Source organism: Genypterus blacodes, unplaced genomic scaffold (assembly GCF_046128005.1).
Source record: "Genypterus blacodes isolate CSIRO-AG114 ecotype Tasmania unplaced genomic scaffold, CSIRO-AGI_Gbla_v1 ptg000072l_1, whole genome shotgun sequence".
NCBI lineage: Eukaryota > Metazoa > Chordata > Actinopteri > Ophidiiformes > Ophidiidae > Genypterus > Genypterus blacodes.
The window spans coordinates 804004-826529 of NW_027466882.1; the positions used below are offsets into that span (position 1 = coordinate 804004).

A 22526-nucleotide genomic window follows, 5' to 3' on the forward strand; every position below is an offset into this window, starting at 1 on the left:
TTTTTCAAATAATGTGATGTGCCGCCAATGTCAGTGACATTAAAGGCCTCTAAGGGGAATTGTTTGTCCACAAAAATGATCACATGTACAGTAATTCACATATGTACAGACAGAGTCATTTCAAGGTACTTCAAGATATGCTTTCCGGATAATGAATGATGCATATTCATGTAACATGTGATCAGAATGCTTTGAATCTGATCTGCTGGGCCATACTTGGCTGTGTTCTGGTTCATACTTAGACTGGATCTCATTCAGTTAGTTATTTAAGTGAAAACTACACATTTTGACATCATTTGGCATCACCAGCATTTCCCTATTTGTGAAATACTTTGATTAAACCCACTGTACACCCCGTGTACTTTATCGTGGTCACGTCGTCCAGCTGCATTGCTAACAGTGAATCCGTTACACTATGTATTAAAAGGGAATTGTATGATATTGTACTGTATCCAATCCTGTTTTCTAAGCCCTAACAGTAACTGATTTTTTGGTTTTTCTGTTGAGTGCATGTGAGTGTGTGCATATGTTGGTGCGTTAGCAATTGTGCATACTTAAATGTTTTATCAAAGACATCTAGGACCAAGTTCTTTCGTGAAAATATGAGAACAATTGACTTTGTTGTGGCAAAATATGTGGGAAATCGCATCTGTGTGCTACTCTAGCTTTCACTTACTCTATACAGTCAGCAGTAACTCCAACCCCAGGTGCACCAGTGTATTTGTATTTCTAAAATATATATTAAAATGTGTGTGTGTGTTTATTTTGGTCATTCAGCTTAGGCAATGCGCAGAAATATTTAGGCTCCTCCCAATGTCAAAAGGGACTAGGAATGGGGCTGGAATGACACATTATTAAATTTAAGATGACTCCAGCTGTATCCAATAAAGAATACACCTTGGTTGTACGCCTGGTGAAGTTAATGAAAAAGACTCAAAAAGATACAAATTGAATTGAATTTCCTCAGTAGTAGCAGGTGCCACAGCCCACAATGCTTGAGGTCATCCTAACAGTAGCAAGTGCAAGGTCTCGTTTTGGTCTCCTAGTAAAAATGATAACATCATAATAATACACAAGGTTACGACAATACAAATACAAATCTGAATACAAATATTGGACTTCTGCCTGACATCTAAGGCTAAATAAGAAGTAGCATGAAAAATGTTGAAGCATATTGTCACTCGAAGCCATAAATGAGGACACTGAAGCTATTTTTTGCCTAGGACATTTGAAGATGCTTGTCAGATAATCGCACAGTTGTACAGTACATGGTACAGTACATGGTGTTGTAAAGTGTGCAGAACACTAATTACTTTCTGTGTGTACACTTGCTGTTGAGATGGCCCTGTGATCTATGCTAACAAGGCTTTTTGTCCTTGAATAAATTGACTCAAATCGCTTTGTGACGAGCAGCTTTCATACTTGTCACAGCCACACATCAATTCACCAATTTTGGAACACTCTTCAGTCGATACACGAATACTCCTTTGACCTGTCTCAATTCCAGACCCAGTTATCACTTCAAACACAAGCCGTTTGCTATTTTCCACAGTACAGAGTGGGAGACGGTGGCCTCTGATGTCCCCTTATACATAACACAGCCCTGTCACACCACCCTGACACTGCTTTAGACATGGCCGGTCCAGCCGGTCATGGGAAGGCAGCTTGACTCATGCCTGCACAACAGTAGGCTTTGTACAAAAACATAGATCAGCTATGAAGAGCCTATCACTGTGAATCGGGCTCCTGTGTCCACTACATAAGGGAGTGATTCACTGTGGGTATTCTTTCAACAAAGCCTTTGACAGTGTGGAAGATCCCTAGCTGTGTTTCTGTGGCAGAACCCAGCCATCCAGAGTGAGAGGGGAATACCACTTGGTTTCTAGAGATCAGAGCAGCAGGTCTAAAAATACATCTGTTTGATTCATGGCTACATAGCAGAAGGACTTATACGTTCCCTGTTCCTCCTTGAGCTTCAATATAAGGTTTTGTAATTTCTACATCCTCATTAACGGCAAGAATAACGCATCTGAAAACAAACAAACAAACAGATGAAGATGATTAGCAGTGTGAGTCAGCTTTAAAGGCATTTTCACAAGTATAAGTTTGAGTCAAGTTCAGCTGCATCATTAGGTTTTCCCCCCTTAGTATGATTAATGTAGGCATGTTACGCTTGCAAGACAACCAAAAGAAAACACCCCTTTTGAGGAAGTGACACAAATGAATGCAACTACATGGCTCACTCTGCAATTTACAAGATATGTGACATTGGGCTGCTAGGCATGGAAAAACCTGAGATAGAAAACTATATGCAAAATATGAATCACAACTTAACTTGAATAAGCAATGAAATATATTTCCATGTTATGTGTGCTCAAATGATCAGCCAGCGTCTATAAAGCATGCAGTTCTTTAATCCACTGTTTCAACCCAAGCAAACTAGACTGGTTTGAAAACAACTAATGCACCCTGTCAGTCACATCTTTATATGTTTTCAAACTAACACAAAGCAGCAAATAACCACAATTAATTAAAGGCTCCAACTGTTTCATTGTTTGTTTCTCAAAAACACCCAAAAGAATGAATTTTGTAGCATCCTGTCAGAAGCTGTTCGTCTTCCTTTTATGCACTTCGTACTTAGTCTGATACATTTAGTATGGGGAATGTTACTGTGCAGAATTGATATGCAAAAGGTGTGAGAGTGTGTGTGACATGAAAGGAAAGTGTGGAACAGGTGGTCCATAGACATTTTTTATCTAAATTGCACATGCACTCACACACAAAAATAGAGGAACAGCTAAGTTCATTTTGTCAGTCCGTCTACTGTCAAGACAAACCAACTAATGAACTGCGAGACTTAACCCTTTGAGGTCCACAGCTACAACAGCATACAAAAGCAGTGCAGTACATGAACAAAATGATATAAATAAAGCCATGGTGTTACTATGCGAAGAATTTGATATCCATGAATAGCAAATGTAATCACATAAAATGCACCAATCGCATGTGAATGGAGGGAGAGGGAGGAAAAGAGAGAGAAACACATTGGTACATCGTTGGCCGGTTATACATTTATGTCAAGGAATGATCAAGATGAAGCAATGTGGTCGACTTCCACTAGTAAACGTGGAGAGTTATGCTGGCATGCTCCTCTTTCCCTTGTGGTAATGTGTCATAATTACTTGAATGAACCTGAATGCCTAATGTTCTGCTCACTGCATATTTCTCTGCTTAATTTTTTTTCTGCCCCGCTTTGCTGACAGCGCAAGCAAATGAGGCTGGACACACACACACACACACACACACACACACACACACACACACACACACACACACTTCTATTTAATTCCAGCAAAACTGTGATGCTTAGAATAACACTTGTTTCGAGGCAGTTTCTGCATTGCTGCAAGTAGGGGAGTGATGTGAATCATACCTTCAGCAGGACATGGAAATGTGCTCAGGTCCTGCAAATCCAATTTTTAAAATAAGAATTGAACATGGGGGACAGAGGGGAGATAGAGACAAGGTAGGGACTGACAATGACAGTGACACTTGACTATGCAAGAACCCCCCTTCCTCTCTCTCTCTCTCTCTCTCTCTCTCTGTATGTTTGTGCATGTTTATGGAAAGCTGTGCACAAGCCTGCCGATAATGCACCTGCACCTATCTGCACTGACATTAAGGCAAAAATGCTGAGTGAGCTGCAAACATGGATGGAATTAATGGGATTCTGTCATTTGCTGAATAAACATGACTTAATATGCTTAAGGGAAAACGCTCGGTGAGGAAGTGCAGAGTGCTTACACTGATTGTAAACTGAGGATGCACATGTTTGTGCAAATGTCGTAAATTTTTGATGATGATGTTCACATGATGTTGGGAAAATTACTTAGAATTCAGGTTTCACACATTCACACCATTCTTCCTAGGGCATCATGGGATTTCAACAAATTCCAAATTTGCAGCAAAGGGGAAAATACAGAAACTGAACAAAAATCAGCATCACACGGATTTACTCTATATTACCTACTGATTAAATTATTAATTATAGGTATATTCCGCTCACTTTGAGGAGATGAAGTACCGCAACATAACATAATTGTACACAGCACTTCCAGTGTAACAAGCTTTACTTTCAAGTGCACAGTATGGAATGCCATTGTGTGACATTCTTACCCCGACAGCCTTCCTTGTTTATTATAATTACACAAACGAGTGAAAATTAATGTGAAAATTCTGTTTTGATATTACAGATACATACAGCACCTGCAGCAAAAAAATGAACAGCATGGAAAATAACATATGCCAAACACATCCTGCAGAGGCACTTAAAAGGATATTTGATTAGGTTTTGCATATTTATACTGTATACTGCCAGATGTTTACGTATATCGTGACACGTCTCGTATTTTGTCCACTCCCCTCGTGTTCACGGTGGCAGATCTGGCAGAAATGGTAATATGGTCCCCCTCTGCTACGTCTGTGGTAATGAGATGAGTTGGGATTTGCTACACTCTGTGGCTTCTGCTGCTGCCATCATCGTTTGTGTCACAAGCTAAGCCTCCCATTGATTAAGGCCACGAACAAGCCCAGCCAAGCTGCTTCGCATCGCTCTGGCTGGCATATGTCAACCCTTGTGACAATGCATCAGGCTGTGTTTTTTGTTGTCATGAACGCTCAGTGTAGCGGCTTGGGTGCTGTAGTAATTTTTACACCAGACATCAAGGGTACAGTCCAAATCAAAGCCTGCTCCTGAAATAGGCAGAGACACTGATGTATGAATAGATGTAGCTTGTACTGATTGATATAACACAGAAAGGATTCATCCACTTTCCCCCTCATATCCCCCCTTATTTTTTTTTCTAAACATGTAGGTCATTTGAATCAATACATTTACATCCAACACTCCAAGTACTTGAACGAACTGTGATTAAAGGCAAAAATGTGTTTAAGCCATATACTTGTAGACACTGTTATAATCTCAGTAAAACATACATTAACGAAGTGGCTTACTCCAATTAAGACATTTACATGTCTTAATAAATACAATTGCACAATCTAGGTCTGTTACTCAGAAAAGCCCACTTTGATTGGTGCTGAATTAAACTACCTCAAAATTCAAGTACTCAGATTATGTGAATTCCTTATTATTTGATACCCCTGAGTCCATTGCGCCTCTAAAACAAAAAAAATCTACTACCTACTACTCTGCCCGTTAAACTTGTTACGTCATCTTTGCATGTCACTTGGTGCTTGCGTGCTTTACATTACACATAAGTCACTCTCCACAGTGATTGTTCCTGCTGCATTTAAAACAGCTGAGATTAAACCTTTAATAGAAACAAAAAACTGAGGATCCAGGCATCCTCATCAACTATAGGTCTGTGTCAAACTTCCCCTTTCTTTCTAATATCCGCGAGCGTCTAAATGCCGACCAGTTAACAAAGTCTTACAATTTACATTGAAACTGAAACTGCATTGTCTAAAGTAGCAAATGATCAACTCCTTACTGCTGCCTCTATTCTTATCCTCCTCGATGTAAGCAAAGTTTTCGATGCTGTCTGTACTTTACTTGACCATTTAGAAAACTACACAGGTGTTCGTAACCTGGCTTTTTCCTGGTTTAGCTGTTACTTAACAAATAGGTTCCAGTTTGTGTTGTTCAAAGATACCAACTCGCCTCTCTGCCTGAAGTTTCGTGTTCCACAGGGTTCTGTACTGGGCACAATACTCTTTTCAATGTACATGCTTCCACTTGGAAATCCAATTCATTGTTTTGATATAGCATTCCTATGAGGATGACACTCAAAACCCAAAACGAAATTTGGGGCTCTCCAGCCTGGGGCCCCTGCCTTCTTACTGTTAGAGGCTATATGACAAAGAATCTCCTGTTCCGAAAGGACGATAAAGCTAAAATAGTAATCTCAGGTTCAAAGAAGCAGAGACACTTCATACTATCTTAAGTATTTTTAGTAAATTTTGATTATTGACCTGTAACATTCAATGACCTGACCTTCAGCAACCATATCAACAATATTACTAAGTTTGCTTATTTTCATCTCCACAATACAGCCAGAATTAGACCATTTCTCAGCATTTCAGATGCTGAAACCTTAAATCCATGTGTTCATTACTTCTAGGCCGGACTATTGTAATGTCCTCTTCCCTGGCTCGAGCTCTACTACTCTTGTCAAACGGAAACTTCAAAGCAGAACGACTCCTAACTAAAACCTATACATTTGAACAGATTAGCTACGCTACACTGGCTTCTTGTTAAGGCCAGCGCCGATTTTGAGGTCTTACTTTTAAATTATCAAATATAACATGGCCTTGCTCATTTATGTCTAACTAATCTTATAACCGCATATGCTCCTGTATGTGCTTCAAGATATTAGCAGGAAGGAGTAGTCAGAGTGTGAGACACAGCAGCTGATTTTCTCTTACTATTCTCTCCTTCTTGAATGTCCAAGTGTCTTACATCACTTGGTGTACACGCTCTCTGCTGTGCTTTGACTAACCAGCCCTCCTGCCTGTGAGGGCCCCACACTCGTCCTTGCCTGCCTTAATGCCCTTAATGGCCCCGCTTCCCCCCACTACCGCACCAACAACCAATCTGGACTGCTGCTGCGTCAGGACTCTCGGAAAGGACTTTCTCTCTGTTTCTCTCTCTCTCTCTGTCTCTCTCTCTGTTTCTTTTTTCGGGACTCATGTTATTCATCTTTTGAGTATTTTTTGCTGTATGGCTGCATTTTCCTACCTACAGTTCCTATTTTACAACTAGCCTTTCGAGGAGAGAGAATCTCGCTATGAATTGACTTTGGGTTGTCTTCCTACAGAGCTCGGGCCACAGCTCGGGCCAAGGGCTTAAGTGTTCTACTTAAGCCCTTTAAGACATTGTATGTGGTATTGGATATAAACATACATTTTATTTTTTCATTTTTTTAAATTTAATTTAATACTGCATACTATCACATCAGGGCATCAGATGCCATCACCGTGGCTCCTGCAGTGCGGTTTTGGACACTCTAACACCACTCCTACGTTGTTGCCAAGCACCTCCCCAAATTCTCAACCTCACAGAAAGGCATGTAGTTGCGTTTTCCTGATCAGTTTATCTGTTCTGTTGGAACACATGCTCGGCCCTGCAACTGCTAACTAATTTGGAGGAGACCAAGACAAACCCATAATATAAAAATCCACATGAAAAGCATTGGGCCTCCTTGTTGTTCTATTAGTCACCACTTCCTTATAGCTTTAACTTCATTTCAGCACCACTCTCTTTAAGTAGAACAGTTGAGTCAAGCATCATTGCATGGATTTCCTTGCCAGGTGGACTCTCCTTGCACTCCGATGATGCAGCATGTGTATATTCATTAAATTACAAAATCCTATTGATTCCATCAATGTGTACTTCTTACACTTGCATATTTTGATATGGATACGGTGCCCATAGTGCCTCTCATTTTGCAATGCCTTGTTTTGCTGAACCCTGATGTATTGTGTTTGCTGAGTTTTTCTGGACACGTTCAGATGGTAATAAACAAAAACAAATAAAGTCATCCTCCAATGAAGTTTTGACGCTGTGTCTGTTTCTGTGTGTAATGGTTGCACTGCAATTGTCAACAAAATGGTTGTATCTTTGATAACACGATTATTGGGATTGTGATTAAGTACTTAATTGTATTACTATGCAATAGAGTGTAGAGTATATTCTGCTGAGACTCTAAGCTAAATATATTCAACCTTAGAATGTCTCATTTTTCAATTTCTCAGAAAAGACCAGCGAAACAAGCCCTCTATGTACAAATATGATGTGATGTGTTTAGATGAACATAAGCTGGCCCAAAAGTAGGGCAGAATGCTCTACAACAAAAGCTAAATTGTTACATTTGCCTGCTAGGTGTTTTACATGTCCATACACAAGGAATACTGCATTTCATTGAACAGTGATGAATTAGTGAGAGATGAATTAAGGCTTTATGTACAGGAATCTAATGTAATGTTATGGTTTATGTTTAAAATGTTGTTTTCCACTTTTGAGCTGACTGAATAGAGCGATGGAACATGGATCCATATTATTGACAAATATTTGCCTCTGGTTTCATTGTATTTGTTGTTGAGGTGAGATTCCGGTCAATTTAATCAGTACAAATGCTGTTTTGAACCCTTTTAAGAGCAAGATAAGAGGATTTATGTGCGTGTCAAGGCGGTGTAAAGGAATAACCAAATGAAACTCTGTCTTTCACTCATTCATTCTTTTTATAGTTGATGTGTGTCATATAGTATTAAAAATATTATATACTATTCATTTCAGTTGAGTTTCCATTGCTTTAACTAAAGCCATGCTTAATGATTCACCCCCTCCCTTAATGTCACATCTGCCAGCCTGTGTGTTCTTCTGTCAGTATGACCTGTGATCTTTCCCAACTTCAATATGCAATCCCCTCTCTCACACTTTATAAACTATAAGCTATAAATGGCAGTCACTGCCATTCTTTGAATTTCCATCTGCTCGACTCTGCAGGATCAGCTTTTAATCAACTGTTTCCATTTTAGTGGTTGATTGGTTTTCAATCAGTCAACATGCTGAAACACTATCTGAACACTGAATGAACTAAACACTAATCAATGGAACATCTAACCCTAGTGCCTTAATTTTCCTTTACTAAAAACATTTCCCCACACTGTTGGATATTTCACATATATGACACAGTTGAGGTTATTCAGGTTGGCTTCTATCAGTTTTGATAGATAGAGAGTTACTATGGTATTTCCCTCATGTTGGACACGTTATTCATAAAATAAAATCACTATTTCATGTTTCAGTTATCCACCGTTTGCTGTATTTACCAAGTCTACATATTACACGCTGTGTGGCATGTATAAAAATGTCATTAGTCACGAACGAGCCACGTGATTGGAATTGTAGAAAACTTTATAAAAGGTTTACAGCTAACAAGTAAACCAAACTAGAAAATGTCACATTGGCTGTTTTTTGCTGTGAAACATAAAAGTATAACTACGGACAAGATTTATCAGTTTTTGCACGTTTGCGAAGCACATTAAGGGGCTTTATATTTACAAGGCGCATTTACAAACGCTAACAAATGGACACTGTTAACTAACAGGCCAATTAAGCTATCTTGGCTAAATCATGTTTTTCTCGATCCGTCTCAGTACGTTTGTATTTTCTACCACCAATATACCATAACAGATGTCATTCAGAGTGTAGTCACTTGTCAAAAATACATTCAAATACATCATAAACATATTTATTGTGTAGTCAGGGAGGTCAAAGTACGGGCAGGGAGTGTGTCCAGACTTGCTACAGCACCTCCAGGAAATAACATATGTTTTAACGTCAACGACATTCTTGGAGATTTTATTGATTAGTTGCATTTGGTCATTTTATGTTAACACACATAATTGGTTCTTGCTTTTGCTTCTTACCTTGTGTGGTATTTGGCTGGTAGCACTGCACATTCAATTTTGTGCTGCCAGAGTTGTGAGAGTTTAGTTCCACTGATTTTTGTCAATGCCATGACTCAAGCAGCGTCCTGGTGGGCAGCGTGAAGGAGGGATGAGGCGCAGCTGATTGGGTTTGAAAACAAGACTGCTGGGATATAGTTGTGATCAAAAATGATTTTCCGCTTTGTTACTGAGAACAATGAGAAGAAATCACATAGTTTAACTGATCTTATTGGAGTTTTTACAGGAAATGCACTTTAGGGGCTCTGTAATCCACTTAACTGGATCACGAGAGGACACAAACGCGTCAAGTTGTTTAATTGGTCTCTGTGGAGTCACTCTAGTCTCTGTAATATAATCCATTGATGTTCAGCCAGTGGTTTTCTCACTTTGATTCTGCAAGAGTCACCACCAGTGAAGTCATGCCTTCATATCTCCCGTATATTCAGTATACTGTATATATAAATTCATATCTGATATGTGCTATGTCACTTGTAGCTGGTGTGGTGTAAAAGTATTCAAGACAATTCCCATTATCCTTCTGTTACTATACAACTACTACCACTAATAATAATAATAATAATAATAATAATAATAATAATAATAATACTGTAGGGGTACATGGACACATAAGGGCATAATTCACCAAAAGGTGTTTGTAGGTTGGGTTATGCATAAACTGTGGGAAAATGCGACTCCTGTGGTTTTATTATGCCTTTTAAATTAGCATAGTGTAGCCATGGGAACAGCAACGCGATTTTGCATTTAGCAGATGTTGTGGAGACAGTTACATACTTCCCATGCCCACTTAAGATCCATGCGGGAGTTTTTGGGCATGGTGAACTTCTACGACTGCTTAATTTCCCAAGCAGGCAGCTGACACGGACCCTGCGCGAAGCCTTGAAAGGCAAGACCGTCAGGCATGCTGTGGATTGGACCTTGGAGAGAGGCAAGGAATTTGTGGATCCTAAGACAGCTCTCTTTAAAGCAAAGATGTTGGTGCACCCATCACCCAAGGGTCCAATCCATCCCCACAGATGCTTTGGATTATCATGAGCATGAACACCTCTGCATCTAACTGGGCATTCGACACTATGGTGGCCAAGTGAGTGATGGCTAAGGTGGCTGTGAAGTGGTCTGCCCGCCAGCAATACCAGCTCACATTCACACAATGTGTTGCTGCTCCACTTGGAGCCTGACTACACCCGAATGGCTACAGTTCAAGCTTCGGACTCATGCGTTTGGCGTTGTGGGCGGTTGTCACAGGACTACGTTTGGAGGGCCGTGCTTTGTTGTGTGACATTCCACACGGCAACCGCGACCTGTCATTCAGGCCATATTCTGTATCACCCATGCAAGAAGCTGTCTCAGAGGGTGGTGGCAGCCAAGTTCATTTGGGCATGGGCTAAAAAAGGACGTGCAGAGGTGGGCAGAGATCTGTGTGGTGTGTCAACACTCTAATGTGCACCAAAGTACCCCTGGCAGAGTTCTTGGTGCCTGAAAAGAGGTTTAACCATGTCAGGGCCACGCCTTGGCAAGAAGCCATCCCGCAGTCCTCAATGATGTTGGGTGAAGATGCTTAGGCATTCATCGTCGCTTGAGTCACCCAGATCAAAACTCTGACTGGGGCCCCTAGTTGACGCTCCGAGCTCTGGAATACAGTTGTGTGAGCGGTTTCATCGCATGAAGGCCGATCTCTGGGCCAACCGTAAAGACAGCAGCTAGGTCACCAGCTTCCTGTGGGTCATGCTGAGGACTGCCCCAAATGAAGACATGCAAGCTTCTTCTTCCGCAGTGGCATGTCCTGAACTGCCTGCTATCATTACCTGACTGCCTTTAAGAGAGCAAAGAGTAGCCATGGGAAGAGAAGCTCCATTTTGTGTTTAAGCAAATGTTGTGACGGCATTTAGTTTGATGTATGTTTGACTATGTCAATAAACAGGCACAGAGGTGTGTAACAAAAGCAGAAGCTTATCTGTCTTGTTGATCCTATCAACTCCAACATTCACACATACTCAGATTACCTTCAAAAATATACATCCATCCATCCATTTCTATCTTTTTCTAGACTTTTTCATCCTGTCAAACTAAACTGAAGTCCCTCCACTGCAGCCTTCTTAATCTGGCTCTCCATATGCTTTTGTCCCTGCAGGCTCACTACCTACTGGAACAATTCATTCCGCTTTGATAAAATACAGCCTGACTGTATGGTGTTACTGTGTGTCATTGTTTGGCTGCTTAGTGGTTTGGTGCTGCGTAACTGCTGCCCTACATTGCCTAAGTGAAAATTGGAGGTAGAAGTGGGTCACAACACAAACAGCCAGCAATGCTGCCTGTGGATAATCAAGGCACTTCTTTGCTGCAGAAAGCAATTAATCAACCAGTATGCGTCTTGTTCTTAATCATTTAGTATTTAACAATGTCAAGCTTGTTCTCCCTGTTATGAGCAAAATATGGGCTTTATTTCTTTTAGCTTTGTTTTTAATGTCTAGCAAACAAAGCATCCATCCACACATCCTCAACACCAGCTTATTCTGTGTTGGGTCGTGAGGGAGGCTGGTGCCTATCCCAGGGGTCACCGGGTGAGACATCCATCACAGGGCGAACACGCTGACCAACTCATTCATACCCACCTTTAGAGTTTCCAATTGACTTGGACCTGGGAAGAAACTGGAGCTTATGGAGGAAGCCTGTGCAGACAAAGGGAGAACACCTTCTGATTTCGACTGTTTTGAAAGCTGTGAGACTGTAGCTATTGCAGCTATTTGCTTGTCATTTACATTCTGTTTGCTTATAAAAGTGATCAGAGGATTGAAAACGCTACTGTTGTCTCTAATAAAAGCTTCTGTATGGAGAGACATGCAAAACGATCTCACCATGTCTCTACCTAACCACAAGGAAAGACAACATTTCCTATCGCCCCAGTGACTACAGAGTTACCCTGAACGTGACAAGCAAAGCAAGAAGAATGGATAATTTTATTTGAAATGTTTAATGTAACACTGTTGTGGACAATGTCAAATTAAAACTTAGTCCCTCTGTCAAAGTGGTGCAGTCAGTTTGAAAGGATAACAATGGACGCAGTTTGGTTGTATGAGCTGATGCGTGTCTGATGAGAGGCGACTGCTCAGCCACAGTTGAATGACAATAATTAACAGAGTTTATTTAGAAGTCATTTTGATTTTCTGGGCTTTGATTATGTGCAACCAGAGCATCACATCGTTTAATTTGACATTTTTATGTTCAGCCTCTATGGTACATGGTACAAAGGACATAGTACTCATGGTGCAGTGTGTCTTTTTAAAACTCTCTCAAATAGCCTCAGTGTAGACAAGTACATTCAATGTTTTACCTTGTGTGTCTTAACCCAAGGTTCTCCCATGAAAGAAACTGCGCTGGTCCTAATTTACATGGTAGGACGTGTTCATATGTTGCGGCTTTTTGTCCACTGTCACCTTTTTCACATGTATATCTATGGCAGGAGGTTGCCTTTCAAAACGCTCTGTTGTCCTTTTTCACAGCCAGTCGTCCCAGTTGAGGGTCTGGTAGTAATGGTACACAAATACAAATTATCCTCACTGGCAGCACTTTCCCATTGTGACGTGCAAAAACCCAAACCAATCACATTTATATCTGGGGGATGTCTAGGCCTCCTCACCTCTTCATTCAAGTAAGCTAGGTAACAGAGGCCATTTCCACTGATTTTGTCTGAAAATAAATAACGTGGTGTACTTGTATCAAGGACATCAGCTATTCCACAGCCTCTTTCTCAATAATGCCTTTGTAAAGCAGTTTCTGTGAATGGTATCTGTTGCCATTGTGTGGGCCAGGCACTGGTTTGGTCGGCTTATGGCTGCAGTTTGGAGGTGGGCACACACACATTTGAAAAGTCATTGAGATAGAAAAGCGTGTCATAACTGATTCATACCCAATGATAACTAAACACTGGCACTGCAAATCTCAATATGTTCAGATGTGTCTGCGTAGTATTGGATTTTCTCCAGCCAGAGATTATAACAAGTGCTTTTAACCCAGATGACCAAAGGGCTTTGTTTACATTTCTTTGTCCTAACAAAGACGAGCATGTCAATCATGTGGAAATTGTAATCAGTAACATGTTGTTTCCAACGTGTCAGTGTTGCTGTCCTGGAGACAGATGCAGAGGAGAGTGATTGGAGGAATTCCCCTCAACTTGTTTGTCTGCTGTGTAAAAAATACTGAACTACAATGTTAAGAGTAATAGAGAGATGTTTGAAAATCATAACAAGTCTTCAGTTTGTTGTTATCTACAGCCACAGGAGTAGGAAGAAGGGAGGTACAGTGAGTGATTTTCTGTTTTACTGATTCACTAGACTCCACCCAGTAACTTACGTATTAACCAAGGTTCAGTTACACAATATGTATTACATGCTGCAATTCTGGGTGCATTGTGGGTCAATCTACTCCAAAAGTAGGAATATAAATTGTAATTTTTCTATTCTAGTATTGACATAACTTGTACAGTACAGAGACACTAGGAGCTAGCCCTAAATTTTATGGATTGTATTGAAACAACATTTGAATGAAAATAGATCAATCAATGTGGAAGTAAACATTCTGATTGAATATCAACCCTCAAAAACCTCAGTATCAGTTGAAGCCTCCTGGCAGCAGTTCACAGCATCCAGCAGGGAGCATAATGTCTTTCTAAACACAGTCATCTCCAAGAGCAAAGCTTAAAAGCGAGCAATCTGAAGGACGACCAGTTTGTGCCAGTCAGTGTCATGTCATCAAAATCAACGGCCAATCTGCAGACCTTCAAACATCCAAGCCAGGCGGATCGTGACCTTTCCCCAAGTGATTGCCATGGTGACAGTGTGTCGACTGCAGCAACAGGACTATCCACTCATATGGGATAAAGCTGAATACACAATTCTAACAACACAGCTGTGTATGTCAACATGTATGAAATGTGGATGTAACACATTTAGTATAATGCTTAATAACAATAGAGCTTTGTCCTCCTCTCATGTGTACAGATATTATTTTCTCACTTCCATTGTCCTCATGTTCCCCTGTTGTTAAATGTGTTTTATTGTGATATATATATGGAAGTTGATATATGTTTAACATAGTTTTGAAATGTATGCATTGTATTTTGCATCGCTTGGACACGCAGATGTGTTGAAAATTAAAGTGTCCTTTTTTTAGTGCGCGGGCTGATTCACAGTCAGAGTGACTCAGCTCTGGTGCTTCAGCTGGCTTTCAGTAACACCGTGCCACAGTTCCCTGGTGTGGAGGCTGAACATTGGACTCCTCCTCCGCCAGGACTTGTTTATTTGTCATCCCACAATGCACTGGGAAATGGGAGACATAGGAGAGAAGGTGGGGGGGGGGGCTGTTTAGCAGAACAACAGCAGGAATTCTTCAGCCAAATGGACATGTGTTTACTTTTGAATGTTTCCTCATCAGTCACTCTGATGAGAATATCACAAAATAGTCAGTGTTGTCAGGGGCTTGTATTCGCTTAACAATAAACCTTTATCTATTCTATTATATAAGATTGAACACATGTTTTGAATCGTTTTGATTCCCTCTTAGTGTCAAATGTATATTCTTAAAGGGAATACACTTGAATGTAAGCTATATATCTTATCAATAAAAGTCAAAAGAAAAAAGTAGTTCCGCTCTTGGTATTCAATCTCCAATACTCTTAAAACAGCAATTGCTATTACTCTTTAGACATTTTGACCAGGGATAGACATTGAAAGTTGTAATGTGCTGCTTGAGAAAACCTCAGAGAACACTGTTAACATCTGTTTTGATTGTGCAAGACTGAGCCCCAAAGGAGATGGGTGTATTAATAAATCTTGTTTTTCATCATTATCAACACAATGACAGCAAGAGCAGCAATGTTGTCACAAAAATAAGCCCTTCAGGATGATTCATTCGCACACTACTTGTGGAAATAAACGAGCAAACGCGGAGAGCAAGGGTGTTTTCTTAGCACTGCTGTTGTGCCCAAGACCTGGTGGAAAAAACAACGATATCCAGGTGGCTTATGTGTGCAACACCTAAAGCCCTTCACCGTGGGAGATTTGGCCTCACAGTTGAACAAATACGTTCATTTTGAATTTGCACCAATTAACCAGGACCCATTTCGGTACTTGAACTGTATTTACTGAATTTTATTTGGTGCTGTGTTGACTATTTTTATGATTTGGCCAACAACATCGTCCTATATAGGCGTCTGGAAAAAGTCAAATGAATAAAGGTCAAATCTGACATGCACTTTGTTGAATTATACGAAACCCGTATCGTGAGAAAATTAAATGAAAAGATCAGTACAATTTATGGGTTGAAAAATAAGGTGGTGTTAACTTCCAGGGACTAATTTCCTTTTTGTGTGGGAAGTGAAAGTGGTGGGTGATGGGCGAATCATTGTGCAGCAGATAAATAATGTGGCTGCTCACCACAAATTCCAAAATCTGCCCACAGTACATCAGCTGTAGCTGTATCTGATCAACCCCACAGGGTTGCAATCACGAATAGCAGTGATTTTGATCTTATCTTACATTTTATACATCTATCTAAAGTATGAATTGTGAGTAAAACACTAACACTTTCCAATACAAACTGAAAGAAAATACAGACCTCATCTCTGTTTTTATAAAATGCTAGAAGAAACTCTTGTTTGATTGAAAAATGTCCAATATGTACTCAATTTAGAGGAAATGAAAGCATTTGCAGAGGGATGAAGTCCCAGTATGCAATTTGCACCTGCTAGCATGCAGAAGGCCATCAAAAAAAACATGCAGTAGGACAGACGGGCACGGTAGAGAGCGCTGACTTGCAACCACTCACCAGTGCCCAGGCCGTCTACTGTGCACAATCAATCCCCCACTACTCACCAATGAGCAAACCACCCTTTTAGCTGTAAAATCAGGTAGGTCAGCATTCCGAAACAATTTGAATAGAAAGTGAAATTGTGCTGTAACAACCGAGCTCATAATCATGGAGATTAAAAAACACAGCGAAATCACAGATCCATCCGCTTTTCCAAAAGTGAAAGTTTGCACTGTTATCCCTGTGTGTATGATAAATCACATTGTGATTACAACGATACACACACACCTCTCCGTTCCACTATGAGGATTCCATATAGATGGAAATACTTGTGCTTGGTCAGTTGAAGCTGCAGCCTTTAGAGTCCATGCAGCAGCCTGGGCAATGACTTTAAATTTACACAGCCACAAGGGGAATATTTTGACTCCATTTGCTTTTGAACTCTTATTATATACTATAAATACCTCATATGTGCCATGTGAATCAAATGTAGCTGTTGCAGGCTTCCGCCCACCAAAGACCACATGTCTTTCTCATGTTTAAGCTTTTAATCACTGACAAGGAAATCATGTAACATTCCCAGTTTTATATTTTGAATTGTAAGTCTGGGTTGGGGGCTTAGTCCTCCACATGGCTTGCAGTTGGAATTCACATGTTCTCCCTGTTTATGAGAGTTTACTCTGGGTGTTAGAGTTCCATCTCACATTCCAACATTCCAACTACATACTGTACAGGTCAAGTGGACTGGAGACTATTAACTGCCCATAGGTGTGAATGTGTTTGTTTTCAAATTTCACTCTGCGATGGAATCAGCAATAAACTGTGATTAAGACAATATTCACCATAATGCCAACAATCAGTTCACATTGAAGAATGCAATATTATATATTATATAAATATATATATAATAGAATATTAAGTGATTGTAAATTGATTTATTCAGCCATCTTAACATCTCAGTTGGAGTAAGACACCTACGCATATTTCCTTTGTCAGATTGCAAAAATGAGCAACATTGGTAATTGCGCAAAACTAGGGAAACAAAAAAGACATCACATAGCAACCGTCACTGTCTCATTCCTCAGATGATACAAAACATGTTATAGAGGAAATACACATATCTCCAATAGCTTTGTTTGCATCCCTCATATTCTATTTTGAAATTTCATGGCAACTGCAGGATTTTCATGACAGTCAAACAAGGAAGGAAAAAATTGTTGATAACGTCAGTACTTAACATTTTACACTCAATCTAACTACCTGCTGTAGTTACTGACAAGCATTCATTGCAAAGTAGTTCATTTTTAAATCTTCAAATTTTGGAGCTGTTAATCACAGATTCTATTATGTTCTACTACAAAAGATTCCACATTTCAAATAGTTGTAATCATAGATAATACCGTCCATTTGTATTAGTTACTGAATGATGAGCTAAACTGCTTTGTCAGCCCAGCAGGGTTTGAATGTATTCCTGTGTAATTCCTATGTTAGGTTCTCTGGCAACAATGTTTGTGCTAAACAGCCATGCCAATAAAGTCAGTGGATTGAAGTGAGAGTCAGGGAGCGTCTCAGGTCGCTTGGCATATAGCACCATGCTGAGGCGTGGATAGTAGAGGGGGAGGGGAAGGCCGCTCTAACTATCTCTGCTCTGCTGAGGAGAAGAAAAAAAAAAAGAGGAAGCCGAGGGAACGCAAACAAAGATGCAGCCCAACGGCTCTCTCACCACATTGCCAGGAAACTGGGTTGGGTTTAGATAGGGGGAGGGGAGCAGAGGAGTGGAGGCAAGAGGAGGAGAAACCCAGCAGGTGTGCCTCAGCAGCATGTAATGTGTCAGCATGGCTCAACGCCAAACACAATCAGGCCTCTGCAGCATGGAAATATATACAGTGAATTTTCAACAAGGTTACAGTCATGTTGATGTGTCTTCACCTTGCTAAACAGGAGTGTTAATTGTGTCGACTTTAATCTTAAGAGTAACTGCAGAGTAATTGTGACTGAGATGTTATAAGTTAACAAACTCTGATTTGATAGGCTTTTGTCCTGGGCAGAAAGGATCAGGTTTACACTTGTACTTATGGTGTGTTCACACTCAGGGAGATGTTCAAACGTTGATTAAGTCAACAGATTTTTTTTTCTCACACATCATGCCTTAAATCAATTATTGTTTCCCTGAATAACAGATTTATTCGAGCATGTAGCTTCATGAATTTCCTCACTTGGCAGACTTCATTTACACATACGCCGACTTCAGAATTTAATTTAGAAATATACTGAAGTGAAGTAAGCACAGGGCTAAAGGTTCATTCCGCATGCACTGTCGGCCTGGAGTTGTGTTTATATCTTTTCCGGATGACCAAACTGGAGGGAAAAGCTTGCCCTCATAGGAAGGGAAGCGGGTGGTGTGTGTGTGTGTGTCTCCATGTGTCTTTGTCCTCACAATTTAAACCCCATTAATCATGTAACTGGGGAAACTGTACAAACCTTCACTTTAAAAGAGGGGAGGGTTTGTTAATAGGATTTCAGTGTGCTGTGTGTTTTTGTGAACTCAACACAACACAATTTAAATGGGATCATAACTGTTAATAAAAACAGTGCACACTTTCAGTTTCACAAGGACAAGCTGTTGGAATAGACAAAAGAGAAATTGACAGATAACTGCAGCAATATCTAACTTAACGTGAAGACTGGCAGAGTTACAAATGTTGTTGGTTGTTGGACATAGACCCCAACTTGGCTGGTGTAAAGGGGCTTTCCACCTTCCTTCAAACCTCCAGCAGGCGTGTCAGATGAAGCAGCGGTACGGCCTTAACGGTGCACATATCCTACTTTCAAAGGTGGGAAACTATTAGCCCGGGGCCAGTGTGACTCATGAGGCTGCTGAAACCTGGTCTGCTTTGCTTTATTATTGCAGTTGCTGATATACAGTGGAAACCCCAAAAACAACATGATGACAGAAACATGATTTCCTGAAACATTTATCGCTTGCTTACTTCCAAAAAAAACAGAAGTGAGAAAACAATTTATAAGTTACACACTAATGATGGAAAACGGAGACACTTTAAGCAATATTACATAATACATATTTCAAATGTTGAACTGTTTATTTGTGACATGTTACAAGCTGTTGTTCTTATAATGTGAATATTAAGCAGAGTAACAACACGAGGAACAAGTGTCATTTTTATTTCCCTTTAAGTACAACCTTCATCTGTTGAAACATTGATTAGTTCCAAACCCAATCATCCAGTATTCCTGTTTAATTTGAACACTTAAGGCTCCCCTCCCCTCTGAGGCTGTGAGAGTGATGTTATATGCAGTAACAAAGTAGATGTCACATGGGTCCATGCATGCAGCCTTGTTGTTGACTCCTGTTGCAGAGGTGCCTGTTTTTCCCTTCGGACAGCCTCCCTCCCTCCACTCCTCTTCCTCCTCCCATGTCCACGTGCTCCCATTCTATCTGGATGGGTGGGAGCAGGGCTAATTCAAACACGTGCACTATGCCACCCTGTCCACCCCCTTTCCCCCTCCCCTCCCCCTCTCACCACCACCACTCTTCTGTCTCCCTATCAGCCTATTTTCCTTTGTCAAGCCCATCTTGCTCTGTGCTGTGTGATTTACTCAAGCCAGGGAGACATGTGATCACTCTGCTGGATACCAAGAACTCCAGGCAGGCAGTGTTTTGGAGGAGGAGGAAGACAAGGAACAAAGAAAACAATCAGCCACAAGCAGCTGACTAACAGGACATTTTGTACGGCCTCAGAACATTCTGAAAATAGAAAGTGATTACACTTAAATGGGAATGAGTCTCAAATTAAAGATTTAAATACTGAATGTTATTCTGTTGGCCTTGAGCTGTTCGCTGCATTGTTGTCTGGTAGAAAAGCTTTGATGCTGCTGTTGAGTTGCAAAGCCAAAGTTTTTTGGCTTCCATTTTCAGTAATATGTTCTTTGGAAACATTGCACTTTGTATTCTCAACTGTTGCTCCCTTTAGCTGAACAGAGTTGTTGTATATTGTGATGCTTCTGAGGATTTCTACCAACGCTCATTTATATATACGCTTATAAACATCATGCATTGTTTAACATTTCTGTACCTGTTCTATTTGTAGCAAGAAAGTAGCTAAATCTCTTTTCTTCAAACACAATAAAATGGTACAAAAAGTGCCCTGGTAAACTGAACATTCAGACATAATTGACTGATTAATTCCTAACTGTGCATATAGTAAAGGGTGAATTTCCTATTTCAGTCTAACAGATTTGGCACAGTGTGTTTTCATGTAGGGTGACCAACGGTGCTGCAAAGAGTGACTCAATATCCTTTTTGCTCCAATTATATCACTTACTTGCCTGTGTAAATTGACTTCAACATTTACTGCCTTAATTTGGGTATAATCAGACATAATAATAATAATTATAATAATAATAATGTCTTGCTAAATAGTTTGTGAATACTATGTGCTATTCAAACACACATATCCCTCCTCGTTAGTATAGTGGACAGTATCTCCGCCTGTCACGCGGAAGACCGGGGTTCGATTCCCCGACGGGGAGAATCATGTTTTATAGGCAGCAGTTGCTCCGGTCCCGTGGAGTCCTTAGGGGAGTCGGCTTGGGAACCGTAGAGTAGCTGGTTTGAGTCCCCCCAGTAGACAAAGTGACACTGCTGAGGTGCCCTTGAGCAAGGCACTGGACCCCAACCTGCTCCACGGCCACTGACTGCTGGCTGCCTGCGTAGCCCCCTCCGGTGCATTTGTGTGTATGATGTGTTCTGTAATGACAGTATACTCACAGAGGCGGCCTACTCAGATTAATGCATTCACATAATCTCGGGCTGTTCCTTTGAGTAAGCAGACTTCGATTTACACATTAAGGTTTATACATACATTTGAGAAAAGAATAGTTGCATTGCTTTAATCCCTGTGAAACCAAAGTAAGTGTGCATGTAAACATACTAACTGATATTCTTTTCTCCACTATTACAGCTTCCCAAACTGGGTATTTCACTCCTGCTTTACAGATGCATTCCAGTGCAATAGTGTCTGTCTTTCCATTCTGTCATGCAATTTAACCTCATTTGTTTTAAGGGTTTTGAATGAGAGCCATCAGAACCTAAATAAAAAGCCACGGATGCAACTTCTATGAAACAGTGAGAACATTCTTAGAATGTCAACCAGCATCACATGTTAATGCCTTTGACATCATCAGTGGCTCATTATCATCAACTGTGACACACAACCATGTCAGATTGTTTACGGGAAAGAACAAGGACTTCTCATTTGTTTCTCACAAGCAGATATCAGTGGAACATAAAGAAGAAAGTGTCATTCAAAAAGTTAATATTTAAATTTGGTTTAAAATGACACATAACAATCAGTTAGCTTCCGTTACATCCAGGGATTCCCCCTCCAAGTAACTGCCAGGCAACTTGTTATTCACCTTAACATGACTCTCCCTCTCATGTAACGACCTCCGGGCAAGTTGTTTAGCGGGCCACGACAAGCCAGGCCAAACACAAGTTTCCTAACATGGTAGAAGTGAAGGGAGAGCAAACAAAATAACAGGGCGGAGAAAAAGCATTCCACGAGAGCTAAGAATAGCAAACTGGACCCTGTGCTCCCGGCTCTAAGTTCAAAACTAGTGTTAGGCAATAAGCACAGCGAGTCCCAGCATAATGCTTCCTTTCTAGGTTGGTGAGTGTGCTGAGCTCATGACACTTCTAACTTAAGCCTGAGACCAAATGTTCAATCATTCAAAGATACAATTAACAGTTTATCTAACCATCTGGATTTTTTGAGGATGCAGGAGTTTATAAATATGGTTTTGACCTATTTAAACACTGACTGGAAATAACAAAAGGTTATCCATTTACATGCATTCTCTAATGCCGTGTGCTAACAAAATGGTGCATTTCTTCATAGGACTGTATATGAATAATACAGAGCACTAGGAAGGTGCTTATCAGGGTGCATTTGTCCGCTCAGGCCCAACAAGCCAGAATTTTTCTTAATCATTTTAGCTTTGAACTCCCTTTCAAAGCCAAAGCTTCAAAGCTATCGACCTTTGGGCTGTGAGGAGATTGGTACTGTCCACTACTATATGTATATATATATATAGTATATTACGTCCTATTAGTATAGTCCGATATCAGAGGACTTTAATACAATATATACAGTATATATTGCCAAAATGTAAACAAGCAAAGAAGCAGCCAGCCAAACCAACGGACACAGACC

The 22526-nt window shown here is 40.4% G+C and overlaps 1 non-coding gene across 1 annotated transcript; it reads left to right on the plus strand.

The window, feature by feature from the left end:
* The first annotated feature begins 20772 nt into the window (after positions 1-20772).
* Positions 20773-20844, plus strand: trnad-guc (transfer RNA aspartic acid (anticodon GUC)). Its single transcript has one exon. It is a non-coding gene; the product is annotated as a tRNA-Asp (tRNA).
* The last annotated feature ends 1682 nt before the right edge of the window (positions 20845-22526 follow it).